Here is a 14459-nt window from a genome sequence, read left to right as displayed (position 1 = left end):
TTTTGGAACTCTGAGTATGAATTCACCTTTTTGAAGATCAGCCACTGCGCATAATCCTCTCCTGAAGGAAGGTTGTTATATTAAACAAACACAAATTAACTAAATCAAGAACGAATGAAGAGGTTTTAGTTACCCGCCGGCGTTAGGGAAGTAGGATATTGAGAGAGAGAGATTGGCCTAAGCAAGACAGGGTTTGGTTGGTTACCGGAGAATCTGAGACTGGTTGCCCATAACATCAAGGTTTCGAGGTTTTGGGATTCATCCATCTCCGACCTCAAGGAACCCTGGAAAAAGAAGAAGCAAAGGATTCAGTTCAGTTCATTGAATTGGCCCGGGCCTTCCTTCATTACCCCAAGTCATAGCTTATTTTTATTTTCTTCGTTTTTGGTAAATACAACTTATTCTCTAGCATAAATAATAGTCTGTGGCATACAGCCACCATTTTAGATTTTATTCATTTATTGATATTGTCATTAGTGTATCAGTCATTTTGTATTTGCTGATTCATGATGGTTAAAGACAGGTTGTTCTAATTTTGGATACCAAAAGAGAAGGAAAGTTTGTTACTGCTTGAAATTTTTGGGTATCAATTCGTGAAAGTGCAGACAAAAATGACAATTCGTGATCAACTGATTGTCTATATAAGTGCAGAAAAAAATGTTGCTAATGGTGAAGACGAGGGAAGCACAAGCCTGGTTACTGAAAGGGTATTATTGTCTTTTTCTGTTTTTGTTTTGTATGATTTCATGAGATAGAGGTGCTAAATTATGCAGCAACGGGTCAAAATGACAGGCAAATGTTTTTTGTTCTTTTGCTAGCTTTTTATAAATAACTAATGTGTTAAAATACGACAATAGAAACTGTATTATTACAATAAAAATCAAATCTGTTTGAATTTGTATGCATAAAACTTCTATCTTTTGGTTACCTTCTCAACATTTTTTTATTTGACCAGTTTGAGATGAAACATAACATGCCAAATCGACCCGTTCATAAGTAAATGGGTTAAATTTTCCACCTTTATCATCTAAAAGACTATGGGTTCCAGGCTGATTTCATTTTATATATATTGCTAATTCTTGATTCTATGAAATTCTTGTTGTTTCTTGTTTTAATGACATCCTCGAGTAATTGAGAAATATTATGTTTCCTTATATAAAGTTTACTCTTTTTGATTTGTTAATCCACGAACGTGTTTTGCCATTCTTGCTACTATCTTTTGTGCGGTTTTTGTGAAGAAAAAATAAAATTAGTTGTTTATTTATTTTTTTCAGGTGCAGGTTGGTAATTCTCTTGCATACAAGTTAGAAAGAAAGTTAGGTAAAGGAGGGTTAGGTCAAGTGTATGTGGGTTCGGGATCACCGGGGCCGACACTCTTGAGGTACACGATATCTTCTTTTTTTCTTCTCACAAACACACACACACACACATATATATATTGGTAAAAAAGTTGATTTTAATGTTATCATGGTTTATATATATGGTGTATGGTACATGGGTGTAGGTTAGCTTCGGAATGGTAAGGGATGTAATTACAGTCCTTCTTATAAGTGGCAAGTTTATAGGTAACTAACGTTATTTTAGAAGTGTCGCATTGGGCGAGCGAGTTCGGTAAGGGTTAAACGCTAATAAATAATTAATTTGCCATACATGTTTACAAAAACTATTATGTTTAGCAATAGTATAATCTTTTTAATAAAATGTACACTTTAGACGACTTACGAGCTGTAATCCTTTTCCTTTTTACCTATATTTTATAGTAAAAAATTTATATTTTATTTTAATAAAATGTCATTTTGTTATATGTTTCTTAAACACCATTTAGTACAACAAACACTAATTTTATTTTGATGTTTTTTTTATTGTGAAGTGCTCTTAATGGATGCTATAGACTTCCAATGGTTCACACAAAGGCTGTCAAGGCGACTATTACATCCTCGTGAGTTTTCACTTCTTTAATATATTATTCTTTTCGGATTTTTTGAAAACCTCTAAAAATTGTTCTCTGTATATTTGTTTTAGGTTATGGACAAGTGCGGGCCGAGTTTGTGGGATGTTTGGAACTCTAGCAACCAGGCAAACCAAACACAGCCCATCTCATCAAATCAAAATCCCATTTTTATCAATCTTTATTCATAACCTTGGCATACCCACATCACCATTTAATCAAATGTACAATCTTTATCACTTTTCTTCATTCTTGTTCTTGAATAATAAAATCACTCACAATTCTGCATTATTGATATTTTTTTATGGGTGATTGTTACTGATTAGATGGATGTTGATTTTGATTGTAAAGTTAGACCATTTGGGTGTGTTTAAAAAATATTTTATAAAGCAAGTTTTTTTTTTTTTTGATGAAATTAAGTTTGAATAAGTTAATATGCAGTTGGGGTTTCTGATTATGTAAAAATTGAGGTGTTTGCATATTGATATCAGTTCTTGCTTGTGTAAAAATTGTTGCTGTAAGTTTCTGATACATGTTTAATAATAATAATAATAATAATAATAATATTAATAATAATAATAATAATAATCAGTTTTTGTATTCCAATCCAGGAATGATTATTTTGACATTAGATGATTAGAAAAGCATAATAGTCAGATTATGCAGACACTAAAGACTGATAATAGTGCACTTCAATATATTACAATAATTAGTGTAAGCTTTGGTTCAATGCCTTTAATGTTCAAGATTTTCATTTCATGTTATATGAAAAAAATGGAAAATTGAGGTAAAATGATAAATGTTGTAATTGGATAAATATGTTTAATTGATTTGATCAGTTTTCTTATATAAAATAGAGGTGTTTGTAGATTTATATTAGCTCTTGTTTGTATGAATATGTTTTAATGATTTTATTAGTTTTCTTATATACCAGGAATGATTATTTTGATCCTAGATAAGGAAATGATAAAAATTAGTTGATCTAGACGCTAAAGACTGATAATAGTGCGCTTAAAATATCGTATACGATGAAACTTTATTAATTTGCCAATTATTAGTTACGTAACTTATGTGTGCAATTATTTGTTTTTTTTATTTTTGGCTATTTTTTAATTATAAAATTGATCATTTTTGTGTTGTGACACAGATATAGATGTCAAGCTCTAAAACTCGTATGCAACAATGACGAAGACGACATTACTACTCAGCGCGCTTCCTCTGCTTTGGAATCCGACTATAAAGGCGACCACCCGCATTCCACCGGCAGTTGGAACGCCGCAAGCGAGTCCCCAAATTTATTATTCGGTTATGGTAACAATTTTCCATTGTTTACAATGGATTATAACTTGAGCTTCCATGGCATGGCGAGGCTTCTGTGGCCATTGGCGAGAATAGATTCGGCCCGCTAAACGGGTCGGGCTAAGTATGAGTTTTATAGATTGAAAGGGAGCATGAGTGAACATGGTGGGGTTAGACACCACTCGATGCTTTTTTGGAATGAAGGTTTGTTTTAATGATTGTTTGGAAATGTACAGAAGCGGAATTTTTTCTTGGTAAGTTAGAATCGGGCCGGATTTGTGAATGAATAGATGTCCCTTATAAAAGGGACCAAAATGAAAACATGAACTTTTTTATGGAAGTTACATTTTTATGCAAATAAGCTTATTCATTCCTAATGTAGTCAATTGCTACTTTGGTAATTTAATTGTGTCAAATCATAAGCTAAGGAGATCCAAACTCACGGGAAGTACATGTACGATCTTGTAAAGTTTTGATTAAGTTCATAGTGGGTCTTAAATGGGCTATCCAAGTTCGTGAATCCACTACTCTAGATTTGCAATGAATCAAAACATCTACTGTGGACACACATGCTCAAAGTGATTATAAACCAAAATAGGATGTTTTATGCCAATACAATGGTTATAGTTAAAGGGTGTTTTGGGAATAATGAAGAAATGTGGAAGAAACGGATAATTTGGTATAGTGGTTTGGGAAACTTTTAGATGGGTCCGGGAATAATTAATAATTGTTTAGTCTTGACTACATTAGGCAAAACTAATGTTGCATATGATTGTTATGGATTTTTGATATTTTGGTCAAAGTCGGTCTTATTGCTCAAGAGACTGATTTTATTGACTGTAATGTCGTTGTATTTGTCGTTAGACTAAATACAAACGAAACAGAGGTTAAATTTAATAAAGGTTGGTTTTGTCTATCATTGAACCAATTAGCTATGATTGTGCGTGTTAAGAAATGGGCTTTGTAAACAGGCTTGTGTTTAGTCGTTCTAAACAGGCCATTCTAAAAACTATCAATTTGGTTGATGACCTTTTTGAAACAAACCTGAAAATTATGTCTCATACATCATGAACCCGAAAAATGGATTTTATTTATTTTTTTATATTAATACTTTAAAATTCTAAATTTATATGTTATTTTTGTATTTGTTCAACAGTTGTGTTTAATATATGACCACTTGTTTTTAAATTTATATATTTGTATTTTTTAAGAAAATAAATATTTCTTTTATATAAAGAGAACAGAGATTAACAATTCTTTGACTTATCCAATCAAACCTGTTTAAACCAATTTCAAATTAAAAAAGTAAAGTTGACTTTGGAGTCAGAACTCATAAATTTTGTTGACTTAAAACTTTTGGCACGATTTTGAATTTTGTTTCGTAAGATGGAAGACATAATTTTTGACCACATAAGGTATTTTTAGGGAGCACTATTGTATCAAGAAATCATAAACTCTTATCTTTTTTTATGTTCAACTAGATACACATGTGAAGAAGTCCTTAATGTTAAATAAAACTTCACACATGTATTTTCAAATGTTGACCGTTTATCACACCATACAAAACTTGAACCATTGTATCAGTGGTACATATTTTGTAGATTCATACTTTGTAAGTTTATGGAAAGTCCTACATTAACAATTGTAGTACTATGGAAAGGATATTGTTGGGTTCGTGTCAAGTTGAGTCAAATCGGGTTAGGAGCATAATGAGTACATGTCGATTTTTTAAATTGTCATTTAGGGTCGGCTCACACAAGTTTTATAAAAATCGGGTTATTCTTCGATAGGAACAATTATATTCATGTCAAAACGGAATATGAAGAAACACTAATCGACCCCGGGCAGATTACGGATAATCTGGGGGTTAAGTAATGTTTCCCACGAGGGTTAGGTCCGGCAAAGAAGGATGTTCTTCAGATGACCTGCAAAACAGACACCGTAAGCTCGTCACTGAGAAGGGGGGGTTCCTCCTTGTGACCACCCTCCGGCGTGAGAATCAGACTAGATTGCTCTGAATATAAGTGTATATTGAGAGAAATAGCTAGTGAAGGTAAAATACCAGATGATCCTACCGTTCCATGGTGTTGGAGTATTTATAGCCGAAGGTAGGTTTCCAAGCAGGTACAGCCAGCTGTAGAATATTCCTGTTCTACCAACTATGGGCTACGCACGTGCCATGCTGGTTGGTGGGTAGGCAGCGGCTGATAGTGACCAGGCCGGCTGTGTACTATTCCTTTTCCACCAACTGCAGGCTATGTGCGTGCCACGACAAGGGTTGGTGAGTAGGCAGCGGCTAATAGTGACAAACAGTACTAGAGCATGCTCCTCGTACTGTTTGTCGGTGAGCTGTCACCCTGTGATTGGTTCATGGGCTGCTTTGGTCAGATCTTGTCTATTTTGTCCATACCTTGGCAGGTATAGTACAAAAGATCTTCCAGAAGCATACAGACTGGCTCATTTGGGCGGGAGTATTCCCGCCTTGCTCATTCCTTCAGGTGACACTGAATTATTGAGTGCCTTGTGCGTGTAGCTTTGCTATTAGTGCGGGCAGCCTTCCCTGATGGCTTGTATCCGCAGCTGCGGGGACAGGCGGGATACTTCACCATTGGGAGGCTTTCCCTACGGGAACAGCTGGCGTACTGCGCGTAAGGTCTTCATCTCTGAGCATGGTGGGTCCTGCGGAACCAGTTGGTCCTTGCGCAGACGTCCTCTTCAGGGTGAGTCTTGCGGGTCCAACTGGGCTCTACTGGGACCTACCTCTTCAGAATATGAACTCAGGTGGTAGGCGTTTTAGAATTTAAAGGTATCACGGTGACATGGTTTATTGGTTCGTAACTTCGTATTCCCAAGTTGTACCCGAATTGTTCGTATTACCAAGTGATGTCTAAAGGCCAAATGACCTTTGCGAAGCGGTACCATAACCAACTGACCTACCGACCAAATGCCTGTTGCGCCTCCGCCGCAACGCGCGGGCACTATTGCTAGAATTGAAACGTAGGAGATTCATAAACATACATATACATGTAGTATAGGCAACTCATCACCTGCCACATTCTCTCACTATAAGACGCCTTTAAATTAAATGCTCATTCACGTCTCCGGCCACTGTCTCACGCCTCCGGCCACTATCTCGATGAAGGTTCATATTCCGGCGATTTCAATACAATAATCTCGCGCCTTCAATACAATCATTAATAACCATCCGTTACATCACTCAATAGTCAATACATAATCAATGGACGGTTTAACAGGGCCTTTTTAACCTCCCGGTTTCCACCTGCAAACCATCAGAGTAGTTTATTAATTACTCAGGGTAACTACGGTTGCTTTACCCTACCATCTTCCGGCATCTGCCCTCTATCATTTCCATCACCGGCCACAACCTATCCTCTGTCAACACCAATGAATAAGTGTACGTTTCATGGATGAGGCGAGTTCTGAATGATATCGCTTTAGTGTTTAATCATTGCCTGTTAATCGATTTAGGGGGTTTCCGATTTTGTTTATCAAGGTACAGCAGAAGAGAGACGGAAGGGGCCTGTAATTTATTATATATGTACAAATCGGCAGCTTGAACATCAGAATCTCTCAGTTCCTCAGAAGGTCTTTTTTTTAGGGGTATACATTTGTGTTTTGATGAATTAGTTAGGTGTAACATTCAATTATGAAAACAATTGTTGCAGATGTGATTGAGAAGCGTAATACTATGAGAGGAAGAGGCATGGCTTCAATGTATTCATGGTCTTCCAAGAGGTAAAGTTTGTAATATGTGTAATGCTTTGCTTCTTTTACTTTTGTATGATTCTCATAATAAAAAGAATATTTGATAACAGTAGCATCTGCCAAGTTGGAGTTAATTATTTTGTGCTAATTTATGTTATGATTGGTGATATGTATTTTTTTTATGCAGCTGTTCACTTGTGTTTTCAAAGATGGATACTGTGAACACTGGGACAATTGTGGTGGTGAAAACTATTAACGGGAAGGTGTCAACTATTGCAATGAAGACAGCTGTGGATGATGTCAACTATTATCCCAATATTTGCCGGGAAAAAGATTGAGTCTTTCGATTCATGATGCAAACTTTAGTGGCTTTCTCAGTATTGTTGGAGGTAAAGTTACTATCTTTATAGTTTTATACTGCTAATTTGAGAGTCTTGAAGTTTGAAATCAGTATGGTTGAATTTAAAGATTCAAGAAGTGTTTGCAAAAAGAAAATTAATTAGTTCTTTATTGTTTTTGTAAATTAATGAATTTAAGAATTCTGTAGTATATCAACATGGGATCCTGAAAATATTAAGAAATTTTGCAAAAATAAAATTGGGTGAAAATTCAAGAATTAATGATTTTATATTCATTTTTTTTAAGATTGGATGTGTGTTTGGAAGTGATTATTTAAGTAATGAAAGTTACTAATGTCCGTGTAAACATGGTTCTTGCTTTACCCTTGTTTTCTAATGTTACTTGTTATAAGGTTTTAGTTTCTAATTTAGCGATGGCAATCGGGTCAGGTTGGCAGGCTTAGGTTTAATTTTCTTAGATACCATAACAGTTAATCAACGATGGTTTAAAACCTCTCCAATCCACCGATAATTACCCCTCCAATAATTTCACATGCCCAATCAAACGTTTCCAGCGATTGTACCTATACTATATACACATTTTGATCTGTGGATGTTCTTATCAAATTTGGGGGTGATTTTAGAGCTTTCAGTTTTTGGCAAAGGCATGTTCAATGCAAAGTACGACTCCGATAAGGCCACCGCCGCCATCACTCTCGCCCGCGATGTCATCATCGTTCTCATGGTAATTTACAGTAATTGTTTTCACTGATTATTTAAATTCATTTGTGAAATTATGTTTGAGCTGATTAGGTTTTTTTGTTTATTTGTTTGATTGAATAAATTTCATTCAAAATGAGTTAAATAGGAATCTGAAGATATAGAGCTGCATGCTACTGTGTTTTTTAAAGTTTCTAATGTCCATACAGTTTATTCAGATCAATCTTGGAATCCTTCAGGTCATGTTAGTGATCATAATCTATTTTTATTTTTAGTTTCTTGATTTCACATTTGAAAGTTTGCTAATTGGATTATATTTAGTTATTAGTATGGCGTGAGATTGCTTATCAAGAGCGTGATCATAGTCACATAATTCGCTAGCAAGGCCGCGTATTTCGTATTGGATCGTTTTGTATCCAATCGAAATCATCGGCGTTCCCAATCGCTAAGCCCTCTGAAAGTATAGCTTCAAGGTTTCGCACATATGAGACAGTTGAAAGTATGCATTGTCACTTTATTTTTGTTTAATTTAAACATGGAATATATTTTACAGTGATTTTTGGCCTTTAATGCAGAAATATTTGTTCAAGCCTTACACTCATCTGCTCGGGGGGAGAAACCGATACAGTAAGTTTTTCTTGTTTCATTTCCTCATTTAGCTGCTTCAAATACATTGTTAAGTTTATATCAAACATGGCACCTATTTACTACATCTACATATTCTTGTTTATATTAGCCGTAATACATTTGTGCAATTGGATGTACCGAAGCACCAGCTCACTTGCTGCATATTTAAAAGGTTATTCAACTAAAACATTCTTTTTTATAAAAGGCTTATTTGCCATTATTTTGAACAATTTATTTTATTAAAACATGTTTTATGATAAACAGGCGACATCAATTTCTCTGAGTTTTCTGAAGCCCATGTCAGCATCAATACCTAAACAATTCACATGTACACTTGTCTAAGCACAAGTCTCTACGAAGGGCACTGGAACTACCCCCTTAGTATATTTCTTCATCATCATCCTTTTACATGTTTTGTTAAGTTTAGTTTAATAATTGGTAAATAATTGTAGCATACTTTCATCTATATTTAACTTTTAATGTTGGCATATCTTTGCAACAGTACCAAAACGTATCAATGGACAATGGTCTTGATTTTGATATATCTTTTAATGTTAATATATCAACCAGAAGCAGTTGGAGAGGAATCATTTATGTAGAATGTTATGGTGCTTATTTATGAGGTTATGTATAAGGTAGTAAAATTCAATTTCACTTTTTTCTAACATGTTTATAAAATTTGGTGAGTTAGTATTAAACATTTTGTTCTTACATGGTGGCAGGCAGCCATGAGATATCAAGGTGGCAAACCAACTCATGGCTCTGCTTGGAGAAACTAAGATGATCTTAACGAATACTTTTGGTAACACGCCTCATCATTTTCTTCAAGAGATTAGATTATAAATGAAGTTGGTTATATTAGATTGTGTGACACAAGTTAAGTAAGAATTATTGTTATTTGGTTTGAATCGAACTTGGATTTTTAAAACCGAATAACCAATTTGATTTTGGTTTAAAAGCAGATATCTGACTATCATATTTAAATTTAGAACTTTCACAATTATAGCGGGCATAATAATTATCTGCAACTAATTTTGCCAAACACAGTCATATTAAATTCAGCTAAAGCAAAGCTCTAGCCAAGCTAATTGCCTTAGCCTTGCAGATAACTGTGTGAATCATTTATTGAGACTAATTCTTTTTAGACAAATGGAAAGCACTTCAGAATGTTATAGCTTAAAGGGATATACCTACCAGTTGTTAAAAATTTGGAAGTTTTTTTTATAGAGGAGCCCAATTAACCCGATAACTACTGCTTCGTTTTTTTTTTTTTTGGTTAAAAAATAACCCGGTAACAAGTGTTAATAAAGTCTATATTAACAAGTAAAAAATAACCCGATAACCATTTGAAATTGTACATGTTAACATGATCTCTATTAGCGGGTCACATCTTGGTTTATTGTTCACTCTGAATTGTACGTGTTAGCCCAATTTCTTGTTTAATCTTGAAAAAATTAGTATTTCTGTGTGGGTTATTAAATAAGCACATTGGTGTTACAACACAATTGGTGACATTGCTTGATCAGCAACTACCATTTCTTTATTTTGACCAAACAGATGCAAAATGAAAGAAAGCTGCAGGGATAAAATGGTAATTTCTCATCACATGTGTAGTGCAAACTTGCTAAAGCTATGGCAGCAAACCCATCACCGAAATCTAACTTTTGGGTATAGATTGCAGGCCCAAGTTCAGGTGCAGCTGCTGTGGCGAAAGCCGGTGTAGCCACCACAATAGTAAAATATGGAGGTCCGATGGATGTGGCAAAGCTGGTCTTAAGATTCGTAGGCGGCTTTAGAGGTCGAGTGTACTTTACAATTTGGCGGCAATGCATCAGGTTTGTACGTTTTATGCCACTAATCTATTTAGTTTTATTACTTAAAGTCCTCAAGTTCAATCACAATAACTATAATAATTATGGTGTTGGTTACATATAGGCAACGCATTGCAATTTATACATGATAAAGGGATCTCAAGCTGTTGATGGAAATTTCTCATGCTCTAATTCTTGGTTGCAATCTGATTTTAGATTGTGTTAAGACTGATTTGTTAATCATACATACTCTGGTTGGATTAAAAATACGGGTGAGTTGAAATTTTATTAACCCAATGTGGAAATACTTATAATAGTTAAGAGTTCTTCATTCATCGTTATTTTTTCTCCTAGATTTATAAAATGATTGATGGATTAGCCATAATATCAATGAAGGATGATATTTAAAGCAAATCAATCTAAGAAATTGATCCAACAATTTGTAGCGAGGAATTATAGCTAACAAATTATTAACATATTATGTAGGAGGAGCAACATGCAACTTTCATTTAATATTATTTAAAATGTCGTAGAGTTTTGTTTGGCTCAAAGTTGATTTATTAGATAGAACTCTAATTAGAATAGTTTCGTTTCTCAACTTTATAGTCATGTCTTCGTGTAGACGACCCACAAGTCTAATTAAGCCTCATCAAAGTCTCATTGCATCACCCCTGCACTGCAAACTAAGCTCACACCAAACACATCCCTATTACGTCCCCGCCGCAACGCGCATGATAATTGAAAATGGTGGACACTTTGTATTTGCGCCACATTTTATTTTTACACATATATATATATCGTCACCACCCCCTGTCCTCATTCAATCAACCGTGTTCCAGACTCCACCTCCATATTATTATTATTATTATTATTATTATTATTATTATTATTATTATTATTACCTTCAACCCAAAAACAAAAACCCCTCTTTCTTTGTTTGTTTCACCTCGATCGTATCATCATCAACCACTATGGCCACCACCGCTGCTCTCAATGCAAAACTCGTAAGTAATTCAACTAAATCTCATTCATCATCCTTACTTTATCCAGATTCCGTATAAACCTTCATTTAATTATTTTGTTGTAGGTTTTGCCGGGAGACATGGGAGCTGGTAAATTATTATTTTTTTTAATTGGTTGATTATAGAATTTTGTTTGTATCTGGTTTTTGAGAGCTGATTGATTTCTAATATTTATGTGTTTGGAAATTGAATTCACTTGCTGTTTGACTATTTTTAGGATTCGTTTACACGCGCTAACAAGTGGGTTCAAGAACTTCAAAACAAGGTGAGCAGAATGCTGATATCATCTACTTTAGGTTTGATTGATACGCACAACGCTAATTATTAACAAGAAAGTTCAAATCATACAATAATCTTGCAACTTCTTAAATGAAATGTGTGGCTGGTGCAGGGAATGCTAACATGGTGATGGCACTTGCTGGCAACAAAGCCGATCTGGAAGACAAGAGAAAAGTCACAGCACAAGTATGCAATTTTTTTCTTCTTTTTTACTTATTTGAAATTGACTCTTTAGAAGAAACTAAATTCGTTTTTCTGTTATAAAATGCTCAATTTTTCAGACTTTGCATCTTGAACACTGATACATTTACTCAACCTTTATTAACTGGAAAACACAACAAAACACTAATCTGGACTTCTGGGGCATTTTTTTTTTACTTTAATATGTTTAAATCTATCTTTTTGCCGGCCCTGTTATGTTCGTACACTTTTTAATGCATGACATGATATATGATTCATTCTTGACCCTGAACTTAATTGACATGCTGTTGGACCTCTCTTGCTATTATTATTTGTATGTTTTTTGCATGTCTTTACTTTTCCTCCAATAGTGTTTACATCTAGTATATTTGTGCATTCCTCTTCATTGCCCATGTCATTATGGTTCTATATACAATCCGAACAATCTAGCCTTTATGAGTTACATGACATCATCCATTTGAAAGCTTATGTTACATTTGTAACATTCCACAAAACAATTTAATTGCAAGGCTAGGCCCCTAAGTATCTCTTAGTGCTGTTTTTTTTAAATAGAATAATCTCTAAAAGGGTGTTTAGTGGTGAGAATTCACATTCTTTGAAGAGTACAATAGTTGGTTATTCTGAAAAGAAATCCTTGAATAGAATTATCTCTAAAAGGGTGTTTAGTGATGAGAATACACGTTCTTTGAAGAGTAAATTAGCTAGTTACTCTGAAAAGAATTGTTTTCAGCTAATGCAAGAGTTCTTTTAAATTGCATATTTGACTGGATTTCTAACTGTAGCTAATTTAACTTGCGTCATATGCTGTATCAACTGCGTATCCAATAACAATCGCAACGCTTGAACACTGGACATTGCATGCCATTAATTTAATAACAATTAACTAGTAATATACCTGCCACGTCCCTAAAATACCCTTATACTCGTCTCTTACAATAATTAGTAATTTGCCATACAGGAAGCTCGTGCGTATGCAGATGAGAATGGTCTTTTCTTCATGGAGACGTCTGCTAAAACTGCTGCAAATGTTAATGACATATTTCATGAAATAGGTATATTTACTTTTTTGTTTAGAATCTTTGAAAACCTGCACCTTTTAATTTATAAATCTTAACAATAGCCACGTTTTTTTTTTGAAACAGCCAAGAGACTACCTAGAGCTCAACCTACACAAAATCCAGCTGGCATGGTTCTTGTTGACAGACCAGCTGAAGGGGCCCGAGCTGCTTCGTGCTGTTCATAAGTAATATCTTAATTCTCGATTGATATTAATATATTCTGTAGTGGTTTTTGTTTCTTTATGCGCATTTGTTTGAAACTCTTGCTGGATTAGCTTGAAAATTTGGTATTAATAAAAGGTTTACGTGGGTAGTTATGTGCTTTTTGATTTGCTAGCTTGGCCCTCAATTGAAGGAGCCTTTTAATGATTTATAACACTAAACAAGTAATTTTGTTATGATGCCGGATGTAACCCTGATGACAGGTATGATTTAACTGTAACTATGATACAAACGTGGAAGCTGCCTACGGTTTCATGGAATCTTGGCATTCTCTTTGTCTGATAAAGAATGTGAATTTGTGATGGGTTTGGTGGGATTTCTTGTTTGATTATGTAAATGATGTGAAAATGACCAGTTTCTTGTAATTTTTGTTATGAAGATGGTGTTGTGGTTATGTTCTAATAGATGGCGAGGTGTATTTGTGTGTTGTTGCCCGTGCCAACATTATATGCCTTGCTATCACATGGTTCATCAAAATCACAGGAATAATCGGTTTTGGGTGTATATACATGATACAAGTTTTACATTCATGAAATATTTGTACGATTATTCAGACATTCATCTGAAAGATCAAACAATTGATTAAGAGGCGAATTCATGGACAAAGGCACAATGAGTGATCCAGGGTTGACAGTGGCAAGTTTGAGCCAATCAACAAGTTGAACTTGGATTTTAAAACAATAACAAACTTCATTAAAAAAGTGCATTTTTGTTGGAGCTTATCATCAGATCTTTTGCAAGCTATGCTAAACCTGAATGAAACAATTTGTTTAACCAAGATCTGTGGTTGATTCAACTGTAAAGAAAATCAAACCATGTGATGTGAGTGGTGACAAAATCATATATTATTTTAGTAAACTTCCGAAACGCTTTCCTTCTTGACTCGCCAGCCTTTCAAATATATATAAACTATCTTTAGAGCTCGTGTAACACACGAGATATGATCCAAATAATAAAGTTATAAATAAAGAAAATAAGTACATATTGTAAATGAATAAATGATTACATCCGACTATGTTTATATCTATACTATGTGTATATAAATTGATTTTATTTATATCAAAAAATGATTTTTTTCTAAAAAAAATGAACTTAATAAAAAAAATAATAATAATAACGCAAGTGCAAAAACATACATCAAATGGTCCATCTATTGGAAATTTAATTCTCAGTATCATATATATATATATATATAATTGAAGGAATTC

This window comes from Bidens hawaiensis, unplaced genomic scaffold, assembly GCF_021521415.1.
Source record: "Bidens hawaiensis isolate Kalapana, Puna unplaced genomic scaffold, B.hawaiensis_p1.1 tig00017718_1, whole genome shotgun sequence".
In the NCBI taxonomy this organism is placed as follows: Eukaryota; Viridiplantae; Streptophyta; class Magnoliopsida; order Asterales; family Asteraceae; genus Bidens; species Bidens hawaiensis.
The sequence above is the reverse complement of the archived record's forward strand: the minus strand, read 5'-3'. Positions refer to the sequence as shown.